Source organism: Corvus brachyrhynchos, unplaced genomic scaffold, assembly GCF_000691975.1.
Source record: "Corvus brachyrhynchos isolate BGI_N302 unplaced genomic scaffold, ASM69197v1 scaffold216, whole genome shotgun sequence".
NCBI lineage: Eukaryota > Metazoa > Chordata > Aves > Passeriformes > Corvidae > Corvus > Corvus brachyrhynchos.
Window position 1 is genome coordinate 597,167 of NW_008238443.1, and position 19,181 is coordinate 616,347.

Below are 19,181 nucleotides of genomic sequence, written 5' to 3' on the forward strand. Positions count from 1 at the left end.
AGCAGCCTTCTGATGCGATGCAACACCATCATCCCCCTCACACACGTGCTTTTCTTTGATGCCAGTTTTCAGAATAATCTCAGGCATATGCTGCCTTCAGTAGCTGCGCATCAAATTGTCATTTTAACCTTCGCTACACTGTTTTGCATTCAAAATGCAGATTTCAATAGTGAGAATTCAGATTTTAATAGTGGGAATTAAACACTAAACAAAAAGTATTTCTAACCTCCAGTGTCTTGATTCTCCACAGACACATTTTGATTTCCAGACATGGTATTTGGTTAACAGCCTTTAGAATAGGAAGAAGACACCTTTGTAGGCTCAATTATTATTTAAAATGGTGGTTGGGAAAACAACATATGTTAAGCAAACAGGCTTAAGCTTCTTGCTGTTATGACAAAGGGATAGTCCATATCATACACCAGGGTCATGGGTAAGACTGGAGGGCTGCCCTTGCCACTGTTGCCATTGCTCAGAGATTGCCTGGGCATCAGTCTGCTGGGGACAGGCGGCAAATTATTGTGTTTGTATCACTTTTAAAAAAAAACATCATTACTATTAAAGGACTTTACCTTGACCCATGGGTTTGTACTCTCCATGAGAAAGCGGCTCCGTGGGTGCTTAGCTGCTGACCTGGGTCAACCCACAGCAGCCACAGACCTGGCTTGAGGTTTTTTGTTCCCTCCTAAACTTGAAAGCCAAGAGGATAATAAAAAATAAAGACAATAACTTTAACAGAGGATAATTAAAACTTAAATTCCAGAAAATAAATAGCCCGTCAAAAAAATCTTGCTGTATATTTCCTAGAACCACCTAAATCCTATTAAGGGACAATTTAGGGAGTGTATGAATTATGAATGGCTACCAACTTATTTTCTCTGAACAATATATTTCTTTCATTACTGCTGTATAATTTTAGCCTTTAGGTGAAAAAAATCCTTTTGTGTTTATATTAATTATATTGCACACTTACTGTATTATAGCTTATCTTCACAAGAGCCCCACAACTCTTCAAAAGTATTAATTTAATTTTCTATGTCTCCCAAGGGAAGGGGTTGACGTCAGCAAAGCAAAGGGCTATGAAGCAGTTGTAACTGCCCAGCATTCAGTTCTCAAGCTAGAGGTTATAGCCATGTAAGACCAACCAAAGCATTTTGCTTGCTATCTTCACAATCAACAAATGACTTCACACAAAAAAGGGCAGCCTGAAATTCCTGCTTCAAAGGTTTTAGCACATGTGTTTTGTTTTGGTAGTACATATCCTAAAAATAATTGTTGTTGAGTTACCATGGACTATTCTCAAAGGAATACAAGGAAATCAAGCACTGATATCTTGTTGGTTTAATTTTCCAGCTTAAGTTATGCGTAAATTACTTTTGTTTGTGTATGTGTATTTTTAAAATAGAAAACACGTTTTGTTTCATGTGTTTAGTTGACAGGGTATTTCATTTCCTTGTAGGCACTTGCACTTTCCTGTGAAAAACTGTAAGGACACCTATTTTCAAGCTGTGCTATGCACAGTACAACCCAAATTAAGTAAAATGAATATTCGTTGTTCAGAAGAAAAATCTCCCCGTTTCCATTTTCCCTGTGAAAGCAGCAGCTTCTCTTTTTCCACCATCTTTACTCGAAGTAAAGCCAAAAGATATCCTCAAAGCCCTGCCATCTATGATAACATCTCTACTAAAAACAGGGATAAAACTTTGTTCCAGGCATCCTAAACTAGAAATAATGCTGTGCAGAACAGCTATAATGTAAAATTTGAAAATAATTTTCCTTGCTGCATACAAGAGGTTTCTGTGATGATTTTTTTCTTTTATTTTGTCACATAGAATTTCATTTTTGTGTTTTGTATTAATGACTGATTTTGGCCCAAGTAAAAACACACAACTGTCTCTGTGATGCTGTGCTGCTTTTTGCTGCATGTGACCTTGAAACTGCAAAACAGAGAAGCAGATGTGCAGGGAGGAGCAATACCTGCCTTAATGAGAACTTCAATCTTCCATGTGCTCCTAATGGTTTTAGCTTTACAATGATCAAGCATTATTGATTTTCCTTCTCTCCTTTCCTCATGTCGAGACCATTTTCTGTGAGCCAAGTGCTAAGAAATAGCATCAGCAGAAATCCTTCTTCCGGCACAGGCAAGGGGAACCATTCGGTTTATGAAGGATTTTAACTCCATTTATTGCTGCTGCTCCCTCTTTTGTTGTTGTTGTTGTTGTTTTGATTTTTCGTTTGTTTTCTGTTAATTGTGGGTGCCTGCAAAGAAGCACTGGGCACCATCTGCAACACAGCAAACCGCAAGGTGCACGTTTGGTGCTCCCTGGGCTCTGAAACAGTGCTGGGGCTGTGGCAGCAGCACCCTGCATTGTTCAGCATCAGGCACCCTTAGATTGACGCTTGTGGGTAATTCCTTTGGTCGGCCTTTCTTTGTTGTCTCCATGGCAACTGTTTCCATTGCCAGGAGCATCTCTGGGGCCCGGCCTTGCTCACATGCATCTCAGCTGCTCCTCTCCCAATGCTGCAATTTAGTAGCTGTGGTGTCTCTATATTTAGATGCCTTGTGCTCTCTGTATTATTTATCACTGGGACAAATCACAGCATCACAGCATCACAGGGTGGTTTGGGTTAAAAGGGACCTTAAAAAGACATCTTGTTCCAAAACCTCTGCTGTGGGCAGGTTCACTTTCTACTAGTCCAGGATGCTCAGAATCCCATTCAACCTGGCCTTGAACACTTTCAGGGATCGGGTATCCACAGCTTCTCTGGGCAGTCTCTGCCAGTGCCTCACCACCCTCACAGGGAAGAATTCCTTCCTTAAATATAATTTAAACCTAGCCTCAGCTTCAAGCTATTCTGTCATTCAAGCCTTGTTCCATCACTACATCTCCTTCTCAAAAGTCCCTCTCCAGCTTACTTGGAGCCCTTTTGGGTGCTGGAAAGGCAGTAAGAGCTCCCTGGAGCCTTCACTTCCACAGGCTGAGCAAGCCCAATTCTCTCAGCCTGTCTCCCTAGCACAGATGCTCCAGCCTGTGATCATCTCCATGGCCTCTGGACCCACTCCAACAGGTCCATGTCCTTCTAATTTTGACAACTCCAGAGCAGGACACAGTACTCCAGGAAGGGTCTCATGATTTTCATGGTGGCCCTGGCTAGCGTGGGCTGTGTGAAAAGAGAAAAACATTTTGAAATACTAAATTCTATAGTTTTATTTTAGCAAAGATTATCAGTCAGGTTAAATATATGAAAAAAGAAGAGTTGCACAAGAATCCATGAGATTCTAAGAACACATGAGTTTTAGTCTCTGCCATTTGATCTTTAGCTTGATAAGCACTCAGTGTTCAACTCTGGTTTCACAGAAAGACAAATTATTATTTGTTTTATAGCAGAATCCAAAGCTGCCTGGAAAGGTTTTTTTTCTATTATTTTTTTTCTTTTCTATAGAGATTAAGTGCGTCAATTATAAATTCCAATTTGGCTTGGATTATTTTAGAATGTCTACTGGACTACAATATACACTGGGACACTACTTGAGAACTAAATTAAAATACATGCTTTTGTGCAAAAATTATGATTTCCTCTTTTTCACTAATGCTAAACAGACAAGCCATTGAATCACAGTTTAAATTGTTTTTATCACTTCTTCAGATTAAAAAAAAGATTTTTTTTCTGGTTGGTTTTGGGTGGGGGGGAAGGGTTGTGGGTTTTTTGGTGTTGGGTTTGGGTTTTTTTCCTTTTATCCCTTTAATACAGCTCTGGAGCATCAATGATAAATCATGAGAATGTGGAATGTGTCTTAAAGAGGAATGCATATACAGCCCAGCTCTGACTGAGAAACCTGCGTGTAACACTATTCCTTCCAAAACGCTTTTCTTGTACCATTGAGCTCATGAGTATCTGATGCTTTAAATTCTGAAAGGGATGGAGAATCACTCTAATAAAACTCCCCTTTTTATTTTTACCCTCTCTGAAGATATATTCATTGAAGGCCTTTTAGTAATTGGTGCTGAAAATTGGTGATCTCAGTGCCTAGGAGTCAGTGGAAGATGCTATGTAATTCCCCTTTCCACAGATGCTGCAGCTCTGCTCCCCTTTCCTTTTTCCTCAGCTCTCAGAAAAAAAGAAGTCTTAAGTCTGCCAGAGCTCTGACTGCTGAATGCTGCAGTGCCCAGCCAAACAGGTATTTAAAAAAAAAAAAAAAAAGTCAAACCGGCTGGAGAATTGCATTAGCAGCAAATGAAACTGCCCCATGGAAACAGGCACGTGCTCTACAGAGGGAGGTAAACTCAAACATGCAGGGCTGGACCAGAGAGGCAGTCTAGATGCAGCAGAGAACAGATGGGTAGGGACATCCAGTTCAGTGCTCTGTACAGCCCCAGCCCAACTCCCTCCATTCCTTGTTTTAATGCTGTTTCCATATGTTCCATCTGGGGCCCTTGGTTGCTTCCCAAGGAATCGCCGTGGCAGTGCCTGTCATCGAGGCTGCCCAGATGGAAAGCGGCTGGGTCTGGAGGCTGCTGCTGGCAACCACAGCCTCATGGCCAGAGGTCCACCTTCACTGCCAAACCTCCAGTTGCATGGACCACCCGTGGCCTGGGCTGGCAGCATTTCTACAGGGGAGCTCCATGGAGCAGGACGAACCTGGGCCAGGAAGTGTCCGAAACATTTATCTGCATGGTGTCACCCCCGACACCATCAGTGCCACACGCAGGGCAGTCACAGCCCCCGAGGACACTGACATACAGGACAGGCTGGCAAGATAGGCAAAGCTCATTGTAACTCTGACATGCCTGCTGTCAAACACCATTCAGGGTCGGGTTGGATGAGGCTTTGAGCAACCTGCTCTAGTGGAAGGCGTCTCATGGCAGGGGGCTTGCAATTAGGTGGCCTTTAAGGTCCCTTTTGACCCAAACAATTCCGTGTTTCTATGCTTTTGTGATTCTACATGTCAGAACAAGTGATAGGGGACCTTGTGTCCCTTGTAACACTGGTAATGAACTTCTGACACCTCTCTCAGCCTTTGCAGTGTGTGCTCGTCACTTCTGTGAATGCAAAAGAGATGCAAATGCCACCTCAGCACAATCCCAAGTAACATGCTCCAGGAGACCCTGCTGGGGCAGGGAGGCTGGGATAGATGAACTCCAGTGTTCATCAAAACCCACCCATTCTGTGACAAGGATGGTGTTTCTTTCATTTGTTTAGTTTTGGGTTGGTTTCTTTTCTTTCTCAGCAAAAGAAAAATTCCAGTGAAATCTCTTTAGGCCTCAGCTCAGAGACTTAAAACTTTGTGTGTAGCAATATTGTTCGATTCCCTTGCCAGACGTGATAGATCACATACATTTATTGCTGCTCATGTGGACTCGTGGCAAAGCCTGAATCAAATTTAGACTTTTCCTGTGCTTTGGTGTGATTGAATCCACTGTTGCGGTTCATTGCTCATCTGTATTTACAGAGTAAACTATAATAAATGCCTGGTGATACTGGCAGTCACTGACCAGATTCAATAACCATCAACTGAAGCTAAAATAAAAAAAAAAAACCAATAGAAAAAGTGGCTAGATGTTTATCACCATTAGATGTGGCACAGCGTGGTTAAGAGAAGTGTGATGCATTCCTGGTGAGCATGCAGTTGATTTAAGAGCACAATACCCATCTGAATCACCTAAGTCAGCATATGAATTTGTACTTTGCCCTGGAGGCTTTTTTAAAAACGTACCTTTTAAACTACTTGAAGAACAAATGATGGAACAAAGAAACAAAAAAGGCCTAAGCTTCTGTAATTTAGAGTTAAGGAAGAGTTGCAAAATTCAGATCTGTGCTTCATTTCACCCAGTCTGGATACGAGAAGTCCATCTGGTCTAATCTTCATTAAGAGGGGTGAAGTATCATTTCTTCTGATGGGAAGGTTTGCATGCAAAATGGCTGAATGGTCTGCTGTCGAAATATCTTTTTGTCAAAAAAAAAGAAATCTTTTAGGTCTTGCCATGATACAGTGGTAATTTTTTTCCTAGAAGAAAGAATAATGTGAAGTTTAATTAACAAAAACAAAGCCCTGGAATGCTGGACCTTTCCCAGATGAACACAATGATTCTGAAAATCAGATTGCATGCAAGTATGCTATATCAGAAATCATTGTTGGCAGTTGTGGCTGAACATACAGTTTTAAAATCTTTCCCTGTTAAGGCTGAACTTTCTGCCATTGTTTTGCAGTCCTGAATACTCTCCTGAATGAATCAGTCATTTGGATCTCGTAAAATCCAGAAAGATCATCCAGAAAGAGCATCCCTGAAGTCATATCACATGTTTTTTATTGAAGTATTTCCTAAAGTGTGTCCAGTGGTAAAGAACTGATCCAATTTCAGATTGCTCCCAAAGTAGGCAGAAATAAAAGGGAATGGAGAGTGGTATTTTAGAACCATTTCCAGTCACCAGGCTCTATGCCTAGATTCTCAGGAAAGTGAAATCTAGCAGGTACCCCATTTTGCCTGCTCACACATCATACATAAGTTTCTAATTTAGTCTGCATTAGTCTGAGGTTTTCACATGATGTTTGTTTCACCTTTATAATACCAAATGTGTTGTTTAAGGCAGAACATTTTATTTCCTTTTGGTACCAATGTCTTAGTGTTTTCTAACACCTCTCTGTATTCCATGTTTCACCTTCTGTTTTAAAATATTGTGGTTACAAATCACAACCAATTTACAGCAGCAGGAGTCTAATTAAAAATAAAAGCCACAGCAGATGTCAGTTAATGACAGATCTTGTGCTAATCTGAATGCAAAACATGCTCCCTTAAAGGCTTCTTCTAATATGAAAGGGAGTGGAAACCCATTAATAACTATATTCTACTGCAAGGTTTTGAAAAATGAAGGAAAACCTCCCCCCCTCCTGTCTCCTGGAAATTGCATCCCTGGTGTCTGGGAATCTATAAAATGCAGATGATTTATGCCACCAGTTTCCTGGTCCCTGAGAAACAGCAATGGAAAGCTTCACAGAAAGTCTCCAGGGATTCAGGCACAATCATCTTCAGTGGAAGAATTGGGCAGAATTATATTTACTGTGTAGTGTTTCTCAGACTGTGGTAAACAGAAGGTCCAGAAATGAAAGGAAAAAAGGTATGAGTAAAAGGGGGAAAGTCTGTCAATTCAAGGTGAAATATTCTTATTTTCTTCAGAATCCCTAGCTGAGGAAGACTGGGCTGCAGGGACAGTGGTAACTCAAATTATTTTGAAATGTCTGAGGTTAATAAAATGAAATCCTGAAATTCTTCAAGGAGTTGAAAATGAGATCTAAAACTTCTAAAAATTTTGACATTTCTTCAATAAAATGCTTTCCTCTTCTACTTCAAACTGAATCTTTCTGCAGGAATACAACAGGAATTTCTATTGACATGTACTAGATATGCCTTGATGAAATGCAATATTTTGACATTTTTATGCATAAATATAATAACTTTTTAATTAGTCTATACGAAATAAATTTTAGAATGAAGCATAATAACTATTTAGATTTACCAGACATGCTTGTTTTGGAAACTTGCTTTCTGTGTGGACAGAAAGAGATGATGATTCTGTGCTCCTACAGTTTTCCCTGCAGCTGGATGCGAAAAATTAAAATAGAAACAAACAATTGAGATAAAGCACAGCACTAGCATCAAGTGCTCCCCCAGGGGTACTACTTTGTAGTTTACTTTTATTCTGAGTATTGCTTGGAAGCAGAGTGTACAGATTCATTCCATCAGCAGAATTTTAGGTTTGTCAGTGAGGATTTATGGGAGGCTACTAAGAGCATTCTCAGGTGCCCTTTCAGTCGTTCTTCCATTAAGGGAAGACAGAGCTCTTCATGCAATCACTCTGGCAGTTGGGTGTAAACCCAGAGTGTATGGGGAGCATGCTTTGTCACATCTGCTTTCCACAGACCAGTCTGGGTTGGAAGACACAATTAAAGGTCATCTAGTCCAAGACCCCTACAAAGACCAGGGATGTCTTCAACCAGATCATGTTGCTCAAAGCCCCATCCAACTTGATCTTGACTGTTTCCAGGGATGGTGTATCCCACTGACTCTCTGGGCAGCCTGTGCCACTGTTTTACCATCCTCATTTTCACCAGGCTAAAGGAAAGCATTCATGAAACAAACCCCAGGCTCCTTCTTGACATGTACAGTGTGGTTTGGTCCATAAGCAGTGACCAACAAGCCGAGGTTCTTTGTTTAGGCAAAACATCAAGTTTATTTTTCTTAAGCTGGGCGAGTCATTTCAATTTTTTAATCTGGCATAATCAATACTCAAACAAAAATGAACTTTCGTGGTAATCTGGGGAAAGGGAGACAATTCTAGAAGCATCTTTTTATACAAGGAAAACCTCCAGTCCATGTGAAGTCAACTTTCATTGAGGAACTCCAGCTGAACATTTTAAACCTCAGAAGGTTCACTCACACTCACACTTTTCCTACCACTTCCATAAATTAACTCCTAGATGAAACGTCATCTTAAAGCCATTTTAGCTGTTGGGGTTAACAGTTATGCCAATTGTCTCCATGTCTCTTCTGCTACTCTCCATACAGACGCTCTATGATGGAATTACAGGTTCCTTTGGTTTGGAAAGGACTGTAAAGATTGCCTAACCCCCCTGCTGTGGGCAGGGACACCTTCCACCTGACCAGGTTGCTTCAAAGCCCATCCAAACTGGCCTTGAACATGTCCTGGGATGGGGCAGCCACAGTTTCTGTGGGCCACCTGTGCCAGGACCTCACCACCCTCATGGTGAATGTTGCCTTCCTATGAAGAAATTCTTGAGGGGGCAGGCTGGACTGCTCAGAATTCAGTGGAGGTAAGAAGGTGGGGTGAGGGAGCTTAGCCATGTTGGCCACATGGTCTTTGGAGATGGGTTTGATAGGTGAGGGGTGGCCTTAGGTGGCACTCATAACTTCATAAGAGAGAGAGAAAACAGGGATGATAAGGAAGTGGAGGTGAAGGATGCTCCAAAGAGATTACTTTTTGACACTGTACCGTGCCATAAATCAAATCCCTCCTGATGGGAGAGAATTTCCTAAAAGTCCTTGCAAGTAGTTTCAAAGATAAACCAAGACTTTTCCTTGAGTTTCAATGCCGCCGGATAGTTGTTTATTAAGTCTTATCAGAGGAACAGAGCCACCAGCATGACCCAGGTACAGCATAGAGAACAGAAAGCAGGAGAGAAGTCTCTAATTATCAAGACTTGCATGGCCTTTTAAAGATAATTTAACCAATGGTTACTAAAAACGTGTATTATTTTCACTTTCCTACCAATTATTCAGTAACACAGCCAGGAACTGCGGAATTCTCTATCCAATCATCCCAAACTACTTTTACTGCAGAACATGGAGTAGTAGAAGAAGGATAAGAAGGTTTAGAGAACAACAACAATCCTCCATTTTGATATTTTTTACTCTTATCTATTTACTACAAAGAGAAGCCCAAAATCTCTAAATTTTTCACCCTGTGACAATCTTACATAGTCGTCTATCACCTAATTCGCACCATTGTATTTTATTTCTTGTCTGATCATTGGTAATTTTTTCCAAGGTTGGAGGTTAAAAGAGTGTTGTTCAGGGGAGTAAGAACCCTTCAAAACAGGCAGAGAAATATTCTCGGCACTCTGGGTTCCTACAACTTTTATTGCATCATGGGGGCTTCTCTGCTGCATCTCTGGACAGCCACAGTCACCAGCACTGGCAATCTTGTACATCCACTCATGACTGCCATCCTTCTGTTGTTCCAAAATTGGTTCTTGCACACGTTGTTCAAGAGGCCGATCCACGCACTGAGTGGAGGTAATTATTTACAGTTCTGTGCAGGAAGGGCAGACTCAGTCACATATTCACAAAGCCAGCACCACAAGAACCAGAACTTTTTACTATTTCTATGTTGTAGCAAACGAAGGAGTTAGTGTTCATTGAGTATAAGTTACCTAAGTTCTTGTAATAATTAGTATTCTGTCTGCTGTTGGGTAGTGATTGTCTCACTTCTCATGCTGATTAGCCTGCATGCTCAGTCTTTCTCTTCTTTTCAGTCAGTGGTTTCTTGAGTGGGTGGCCGTCATCTGCCCCTGCTGGAATTACCTTTACCCCACTGGAGATGATTCAGCACGGTTGCTGCGTTGGCTTTATTAGTTTGTTCCTTGTCTAGGGGGTTCTGCCAAATGTCCTTGTGCCCATAAAATCTGCATTCTTTGTGTCCACCATCAGTGCTACGTCCTTCTTCCCAAGCCTTGCTCACCTCCCCTAGCTCACAGACCACGGAAGCCTGTCAAGGCCTACACCTCAACAAGGCCATTCTGACAGCAAGGAATTTGTCTTTCCAACACCTGGACATCACTAAGAGTTTTGTTGGCTGCTTTCTGTTCCACAGATTAAATCTCTGTTCTTGTTGATTAGGCTTGAAAGTACACTAAGATCAAACATCAAAGAACATCCTTTCTTAAGAAAATTTTTACATATTCTACATTTTGCAGCAATTTCTCTTTGAGATTCATCTAATCAATTTCTTAGACTAGTCTCACCCTTCTGATTCCAACATCACCAAGTAACATATTCACATATATTGGGCAACGGCATGGATGCAAACAAACATCACCAATACTCTAAGGAACAAAGATAACAATTTCTTGAACCATAAACTCAGATCATGGAACCAGGATGTCAACCAGTTCCAAATTTTAGTAAAACCATAACAAGTGTCATCCTTTCAGATGGCCATTTTCAGAGTTGCCTGTAACTGAGTGTTTAACACTGCCACAGCTGTGGATTGCTGCAAATGATTGGATAAGTTGTAGGACTAGATTTCCCTGTGTCATCTTGAGGCAACAACAACATATTACAAACACTTTCAATTCTAGAATTTCCAGGTCTATTCAGCAATAAAAAAATTCCACACTGATAAATGCCTACTAATAGTAATGTAAATCCCTGTGGAAAATCTAAATGCTCCCAACACTTCCTTCAGCCCAAGTGCAATGCATATGAAATTTTCAGTCAGTTGTAGTTTAAGATCTTGTAGTTAAGGTTGTCATGAAATCCAATTACCTTGCTCAGATATTGGAGCCCTTTTTTACTTGAGTGTAATGAATCCAGGAATTAATTCTTTCTACTTTTGCAGCTGTGTATATCTTCAATAACACAGCATGAGGAGCCTTCTACTTTTCTTATAAGAGTCCTTCTTGCTACATTCACACATAAACTTTGCCTTTCAACCACCTGGTTGAAAGCTGCAGATGGCCACTCTTTAAGATACCTATTCAGAGAGGACAAAACCCACAAGGGAGATGACAGATAATTTCTCAACACATTTCATATGCATTTAATCACCTTCCATCACCACAGTGTCAATTGGATACAATCTGTCATTCAGAATTTCAAATGGGCTCACCCCCGCAAGACATGGTGTGATTCAAATTCTTATTGAAGCAACAGGTAATACATCCTCCTCCTTCATGTGGGTTTCTTGACACAGTTTTGCAATTTTTTCTGATAGTCTGATTCATCCATCTGATTTTCCTTTCCACTAGATTGTGGTCTCCAGGGGGTGTGCAAATCCCACTAAAACTGAAGGAGTTTAGACAGTCCTGTCCCTGCCACCTTTGTGGTGAAATGAGGTCTTTTGTCTGAAGACAAACCCTCTGGAATGCGAAATCTAGGAATTTCTCCCAGTAAAATTTCAGCAACCTCCCTGGCTTGACTGGTGTGGCAAAGGAAAGCCTCTGGCCATCCTGAAAAAGTATAAATTATAGCATCCACTTTTCGGCAAATCAGAGAAACCAATTTCCCCTGGAGTTATTCCACTTTTCCCTCTTTCATAGGGGGTCTCCCTGTTATTATAGCTACATGGAACTCCATCTTTGCTTCTATAGCATGTCTTTTGATACTGCTTGTCTTAATATCTGAGTTTTTCCTTCCATCATTTTTGTGAGAACTTCTTGATTCACAATGTGTGAGTTTGCAGAGGCAGTCCAGACAGCCACAAACCCACAGCTAAAACACAAAGAGTAAACTTATTTCTGTTTTTCTCATTTAACTGAGGGATTCCCAAAGCAAGCCCTGGGCAGAGGCTCACAAACAGACACTGTTATGCTCAGCCCACGCCAGAGGATCACTAGCTGTTATTCACACTGGGTTATCAAGGATTATTCCCAGCTGCAAGGTCACTTGGATGGTTTACAATCCTCCTCAATAGTCTTCTGCTTTTTACTCATTCCTCCCAAAACAAAGTTGTCCACCAAACTTTGAAAATATTTTCTTTAACATCCCAGTGTTTCTGCCGATCAATCTTCTTTCATCCACTCGTTGTAACACAATTACACTTTTAATGTTACCTTGCCATTGTTCCAAATCTGTTGCAAATATATTACTAAACAGAGTAGTGCTTGTTTTGGGTTTTATTTGGTTGTTTTGGTGGGGTTTTTTATAATCTCTGTGGTGTAACCCTTCAGCATAGCTGCACTTTCCTTTTTCTTTCCATCTCAAACATGGGAGACTCTCTCTGCTCATCCACCAAAATAAAAAAGAAAGCAACATTTAAACCCAAAACAGTCAAATAAGTATTTGTCCACTCTTACTTGGTTTATTTCTCTTAAATCCTCTACCAGCTCTTACTCCTGAGAACTTTTTTAGTGACATTAAATTCAGCTAAGCAGTGTTCAATACCACATCCGGGGTATCGGGCTGCTATGAGGTCTGGCTCATTAACAAAAGGCCTATCATGGCCTTTTCTTGTGAGATGTGCAGCTGTACAGAGTTTTCAAAAAAAAGTTATTCAAGCATTTAATTTGCATTATAAATTTTGTCTTAACAAAGGGAGGGGACATTCTGGCATGTAGAAATCTGTGAATCAGGTTAGAATCTCTAATCATCCACTCCATGAGTCATAAGAATACATGTAAAGCTCTTTTTTCCCCACTGCCCTAACAATCACTGCTGTAACTTTACTTAGCAAGCCCTTGCAGATAGTTTTTACTGAACGCGTGGCTCTGCTATCAGCCAAAAACCTATTGTTCCATTCACTGGTTTTACTGTAACTAGGGGATCTGCTGGGCATTTCCTCATGTTTATTTTTTTCCCAGCCCCCTGTACTTGTAAAAATTTCTCCAGCATCATAACACTTACATTTTTTAAGTGACCCTTCCTGCCTATAAACAGCACATGGATTTTGGCTGTGTGTGTGTGTGTGTGTGTGTGTGTGTTTGTGTTCCATTCATACCCCAAACCTCCTGTGTATTCATCTTCTTTCACCTTCTTTAACACCAATCTCTTTTCTCCCACAGTAAAACATATTCAATATAGGCTGCACATCCCCCCCTCAGTTAGGATTATGAGTCAGCACAACAGTTTCCAAAAGCTGGTATATTCCTTCAGGATTCTCTCAGTATGAGCCAGCAGACCATTTTCAGTCCAACAAATTTGAAGTAGGAAAAGGAGCATATGCAAAAACTGGCTAGACTTCTACCCCCACTGTTTGTCTTTCAAGTATCACTGGCTGAGTATGTCCCTGAGTCCAGCCCGCAGCAGCACTAAAATCCTCATTTCTTTTAGGCTCATTATTTTTATCTGTATCCTTTTGATTCCTCCCTTCTGCAATATACAATCTCTTGCCTCTTTCTCCTGCATACAGAGCAGCAGCATATCTGTTCCAAATTTACAATTTTTGTCAACACCTGGATCTCTATACAATGTCATAAAAACATCAGCATTAAACAAACCTCATCCAAGTTCACAACAAAACAAAAACAGCTCTACAATACATTTTCCCTGTTCTCCAACTTATAAGGTGACTGACATTGATTGCAATGAGCATTAATGCATTTTTTTGCTAAAAGGGAATAAGGAGTGAAAAGTTTTGGTAGTCACAGTGCTGGCTTTGTGGATTTGCCACCCAGCCCCTCCTTCTGCACAGAACTAAATAAATCAAGTACCTTGACTCTGTGTCTGTATTGGTCTCTTGTACACCAGGTGAAAGAGCCTATTTTGGGACAACACATTCACAGCTCTGGGATGGATAAGAGGTTCTAAAATTCCTTGTGTAGGATGTAGCATGACCCATATATGCTGGCATGCTGCAAAATGCTAAGTTCTTTCACTGAATTTTTAGCCATGTGGTTCACCACCCTTTTCGGCACCTTTTGTTCCTCCATACCCCAGGAACACCTGACACTACTGGGCAGCTGTGAACAACCACTAAGGCAACTCACTTGTGTGCACATTGTCCTGGGTTAGTTGCCCAGTTTGAGTAAAACCAGTTGAGTGTCCTGCTCTGTGACAGCTGCAATGGTGTAGAGATAACAGCAATAACGCCATCACTGGTGGGCAAATGGACAAAACCAAACCAGTAGGTCCTGTAGATTCAGAGGTGGATGGGATGGGGTTAGATTTCCCCATAGCAGCGCTCGTGGTGCTGTGCTGTGCTTTTCTCAGGGACTGGTCTTAAACACCTGCTTTTGGCTGCTGCTGAGCAGTGTTTGAACAGCACTATCGTCAACCCACCCACCGCTGAGGCTCTTAGGCTAGGGGTGGGCAAGAGGTTGGATTGGGACATCACCAGGACACCTGACCCAAGCTGACCTGAGATATATTCCATACTGTGTCACTTCATGCTCAGCAATAAAAACCAAGAGAAAGGAGGAGCTCTTGGGGAGATTAATTTTTAAAGGGTTTGTCTTCTGGAACAACCATTACATGTTCTGTGGCCCTGCTTCCCAGAAAACAGCTGATGGGAAGTAGAGAGAAAATATTTTTGTTTTCCTTTGTTTTCATGCACTACCTTTGCTTTACTTTATTAAATTGCCATAATCTCAGAGATCCATGAGTTTTTATTCATATTTTATCCACCCTGCCTCACTGAGTATGGGGAGAGATGGAGCACCTTGATGGGTGCCAAGGCCAACCACCACATTTGCCCTTTGAGCTGAATTGCCCTTCAGCTGGTTCAAATCTTTGGTTCCTCACCCTGAAGTAAAAAGCATTAGCAAGGCAGATCTGCACTGCTGGGAAAGCCTGGTATCTGAGCATGCATTTTGGGTGGCAGAATATGGACAGGAAACAACGGTGAAGTAAACTATGCCATCTGCTCAAAATCATGAGCGCTTTCAGCACATTGGGCATCTTTGAAAGAAGAGCCTGCTCCTCATGGTTCCTTTCCAACTACTGCTTAAGTGGCAAGGCAGGTATTTAAAAAAATTGGGGAGTGGCAGAGGTTCCTTCAGGATGTGGTAATGTACATGTGGGAAGATTAAGGCAGAGCTGCAAAGGTTGTGTGCCTGCAGGACAGCAAAGGATGGAGTGAGCACTGCCTTGCACTCAGTGAGATGCTGCAAGGAGACTAAACTCTGTTCTATGCTACACTTTGAACAGCTGTTTAGCCGGGTAAAGAGCAGATGTGAGAAACTATTCTAATTTACACTAGATGAGCAGAGAGTGAAAAATCAAACACCATCCTAAGGGTGTAACACTTGGATGCTCGGAGGCCACAATGGTAGAATTTATGAACCTGGATTAGGGCCCAGCAGCTGCCTCTGAACTCCATCAGCATGATAAATGCAACATTCAACTAACTTGAATAACGACAAAATCTGGTGCTGACAGATATCACATGGGTGTGCTGATTTCCTTTCTTTTGTGTGGTTTTGTGTGCACAAACCAAAGAAGAACTCTCTGTTATTTATTTCCATTTAGACACAAGATCCCCTACTTCTTGGGGTTCTGCCCATCATTTACAGTTCATGTGGGCACAGCTTTGTCAGTCATGTGCCTCCTACAAGATATTGCTTCACTCTGGAAGGTGCAGAGACACCAACAGTCTGGGGGGGTCTTCCCAGTTTATCTCAAAAGACACATGAAAGAAGTGAACAAGAAACTTTGTCTTTTAACAAGGTAGGTGGCAAACCTTGCCTGTGGAAACAAACTCAGTGAAAGAAGGCTCCAGATCACCTCCCAGGCACCTCTGCCTCCCAGCAAGATGCCAAGTGACTGGGGCAGCCTGTTAGAGAGACTATGTCTGTACCAGAGCCTGCAAAGCCGCTGGAGGCAGCTGCTCCAAACTGGCGTCAGCAAAGGCCTTGATCTCAGACAGAATGTGTGGGGATTTTTTTTGTTTTGGTTTGGTTTGTTTTCTGGTGGTTTTTTGTGTGGAGAAGGGGGGAGAGAGAAACGGAGAAGAGATAAACACTTTTTCAAAAACAACCCCAGGAATGTTCAGACAACTTTTAAGCTGTCTAACTTGTATAATGTGGCTGCTCTGCTTCTCCTGACTAAATGTCCATGCTTACATAAATGCAAAATTACTTGCTAGAAATAGAAAAATTTATTCTTCATCGTCACAGAACTATCCAAAACAGCTTTGCTCTTTCACTTCTCAAATTTGCATCTCTAAGTATTTAGGAAAAAAAATATTCAAAGGAAAAATTACATTTTACTTAACCTTAGCTTTCTGTGTGGTGGAAAACAGGCTATCTGCCTATGTTTTGCTAAATCTTGAACTTTCACTCACAAAAATTAGTTCCATCACCAGCAGGAACAAATGAAAGTTTTTTCCTAGGTCTTAAATGACTGGGAGAAATCATTTAAGCAAGTCTTCTGTATTTCAGAGTACTAGAGTAAATCAAACATGATTTATCATGGGTTTGTATTTTGTGACTTGCTGATTCTATGTGTGGTTAGAGGACCAGGAGGGTTCAAGCTCTGCTTGAAGCTTTTGCTGTGTTTTAAGATTTTAAAAAGTACTTTTGCTCCCACACGGTTTGAAGTTTGAAATATCCTCTGGATGCACACCTGTGAAAACACAGAAAAGCAGTGAATCCATCTTTTATCCACTGGATAAGTTTGAAAACCCTCTGTCTGGCAAAAGTAGTTTCCCTCCCCTCTGGTTCTCACATTTCACAATAGATGATAGCTGTGTTGTTCCAGCAGTCAGAAAAATGCAGAATTTCTAAGATTAAACAGTGCTCCTTTCAGGGGACATGGTTCTGCATGTCCTCCAAGAGGAGCTTGCATTTGCTATTTGGAAGGCAGCAAGTAAAAATCAATCTTGTATTGTTCAACACCAAACAAAGCCTTCCTCTCAGACACTGCACGGTTAAGCTGAAGCCAGTGCATGGGTATTTTATCCTTTTGCAATGTGGTATCTGCTGTAAAATTACTTGCACTTGACTGAAATCAGATTTCATTCAACGACCTTTGAAGCTCATAGCGGGCTTCCCCTTGGCTTTGGTCTGCCTTAGACAAAAGGCCTTACAAAGGAAACATAAAGAGCCTATAAGGCAAAGTTGGGAAGTGATGCTGCAGACAAGGTGCCAGGTGTATATGAGCATTTGTGGTCCCTGTGATCCACAGTAATTCACAGCAGTCACGTTCCCTTCTGTTTGTTTTATTGATGTTTAAAGTAATTGTAGGTAACAACAAACATTTGCCTGTGTAACAACGCCAGCTGATAAAATGTGATGGCATTTTATTAAGAACACAGTCAGCAAGATTGCTTTGATTCGTTGTGTGAAACACGTTAGCTGAAATGAAAACTACAGTATCGCACTGGTTCAGGAATGCTGTTGCACTTATTTTTAGCAGTTTTGGGGTTTGTGATGCCTTTTCTTTTTTTTTGTTTTGTTTTTGCTTATATTAGCAAAACTGTATGCATGCCAGGAAATGGATCTTCTACCGTGTATGTGTTGGTAGAAGGGCAAATGCTTCAACCTGCAGAGGGTGAATTGCAGTGTGTTTAACAATGGTCAATGTCTCTGGTCATTTTGTCATCATAAATTTTACATCAAAGCACCCGTATGATGTCAAGTATTTTGAAAATGTGTGCTACTGTATCTGGGTGCCTGCATTGACTTCCACAAGAACACCTTTACTTGCACCACACCTATTCACTGTGTGAAGATGGCTCTGCAGGTCTGTGAGGTTTTGGACCTTGTTTCAGGTGACTGTGTGTCACAAGGTTGGAAATTATTTATTATCATTCAGCAGAGAAATTTTTAAAAAATTAGGACATTAAAAGACTATGGATTTTTCACCTCATTGTTATGTGAAAGGAAAGAATAACTTTGAAATAAGTCCTGGAACATGCTACTGTTAAATTTTTTTGTGAACTGAAAACTGGAGATTTTGCAGGCTCTTAACCCGAAGTTAGCACTTACCACGTAAAGTTTCTGAATATCTGAGTCATAAACTGAATGTCTTAAAAGATCATTTTAATTAAGTATCATGACATTAAAGTCGGTTTTTAGTCCACACAATAACCAAGGTTCTTGGATACACAGACACAGTGGATGTAAAACGAAGGAAAATCCTAAACTGTGTTAATGTGCTGTCTCTCTAGATCTCCTTTTCCATAGTGTTGTGTGCCCATATAGATTGTCTATAGACACCAGAGAAGCTCACTACAGTCATGGGATGGATTGTGGTGGTGCATCTCTTTCCCCCTCCCGTGGCTGCACTCTGATCTGAAAAGTACTCGTTAAGCTTTGGCCTTGGCAAACAGCAGCTTGACTAAGCCTCTCTTGAGCTTATCAGAAGCACTGCCTGTTCCCAGGAACTAACAGGTGTCTGAGGGGGACCTGTTTTTTAACGAACAGCCTTGGAAAATTATTTTTCTTGCCTGAATAACAATCTAAGTGGAATCATATTTTTGTTGCTGAACTTTCAAAGAAAATTACTGATTCAGGTGGCAGCCAGGATAGAAAACTACCATAATTAAAGCCCACTCTTTTGGGACACCCTAAAGAAGGGTCCAAAGTGAGATCTTTTTGAGTGCTTGATTCCCCAAAGATAAGGGGGTAATGTGGATGTCTCAAACACTGATAACCAGATGGCTGTGGAGCCAACCAAGGACTGTTGGAAATAACAGACAAGAATTGTTGGTAATAACCAAGGACTGTTGTTATTAACACGGCCATGAGAAAGATCAAGTTTTGGCTGGAGAAGGGGGGCCAGGCAGAGATAGGGTATTTTTCTGTGACAAACAACCACAACATAGCACAGCGCAAGTGCAGGAATGAGTGGCAGGAAGTGGGCATGGACTATAGGGTGGGATTAAGACCCCCAGAGCCCTCCAACCCATTTCCAGAAGGGTCTGAAAGAACGGACTGCGCATGACAACTAATTTACATAGAAAGTGAGAAACCCATCTTCAGCGAGGGGCAAACTGGCCAAAAAAAG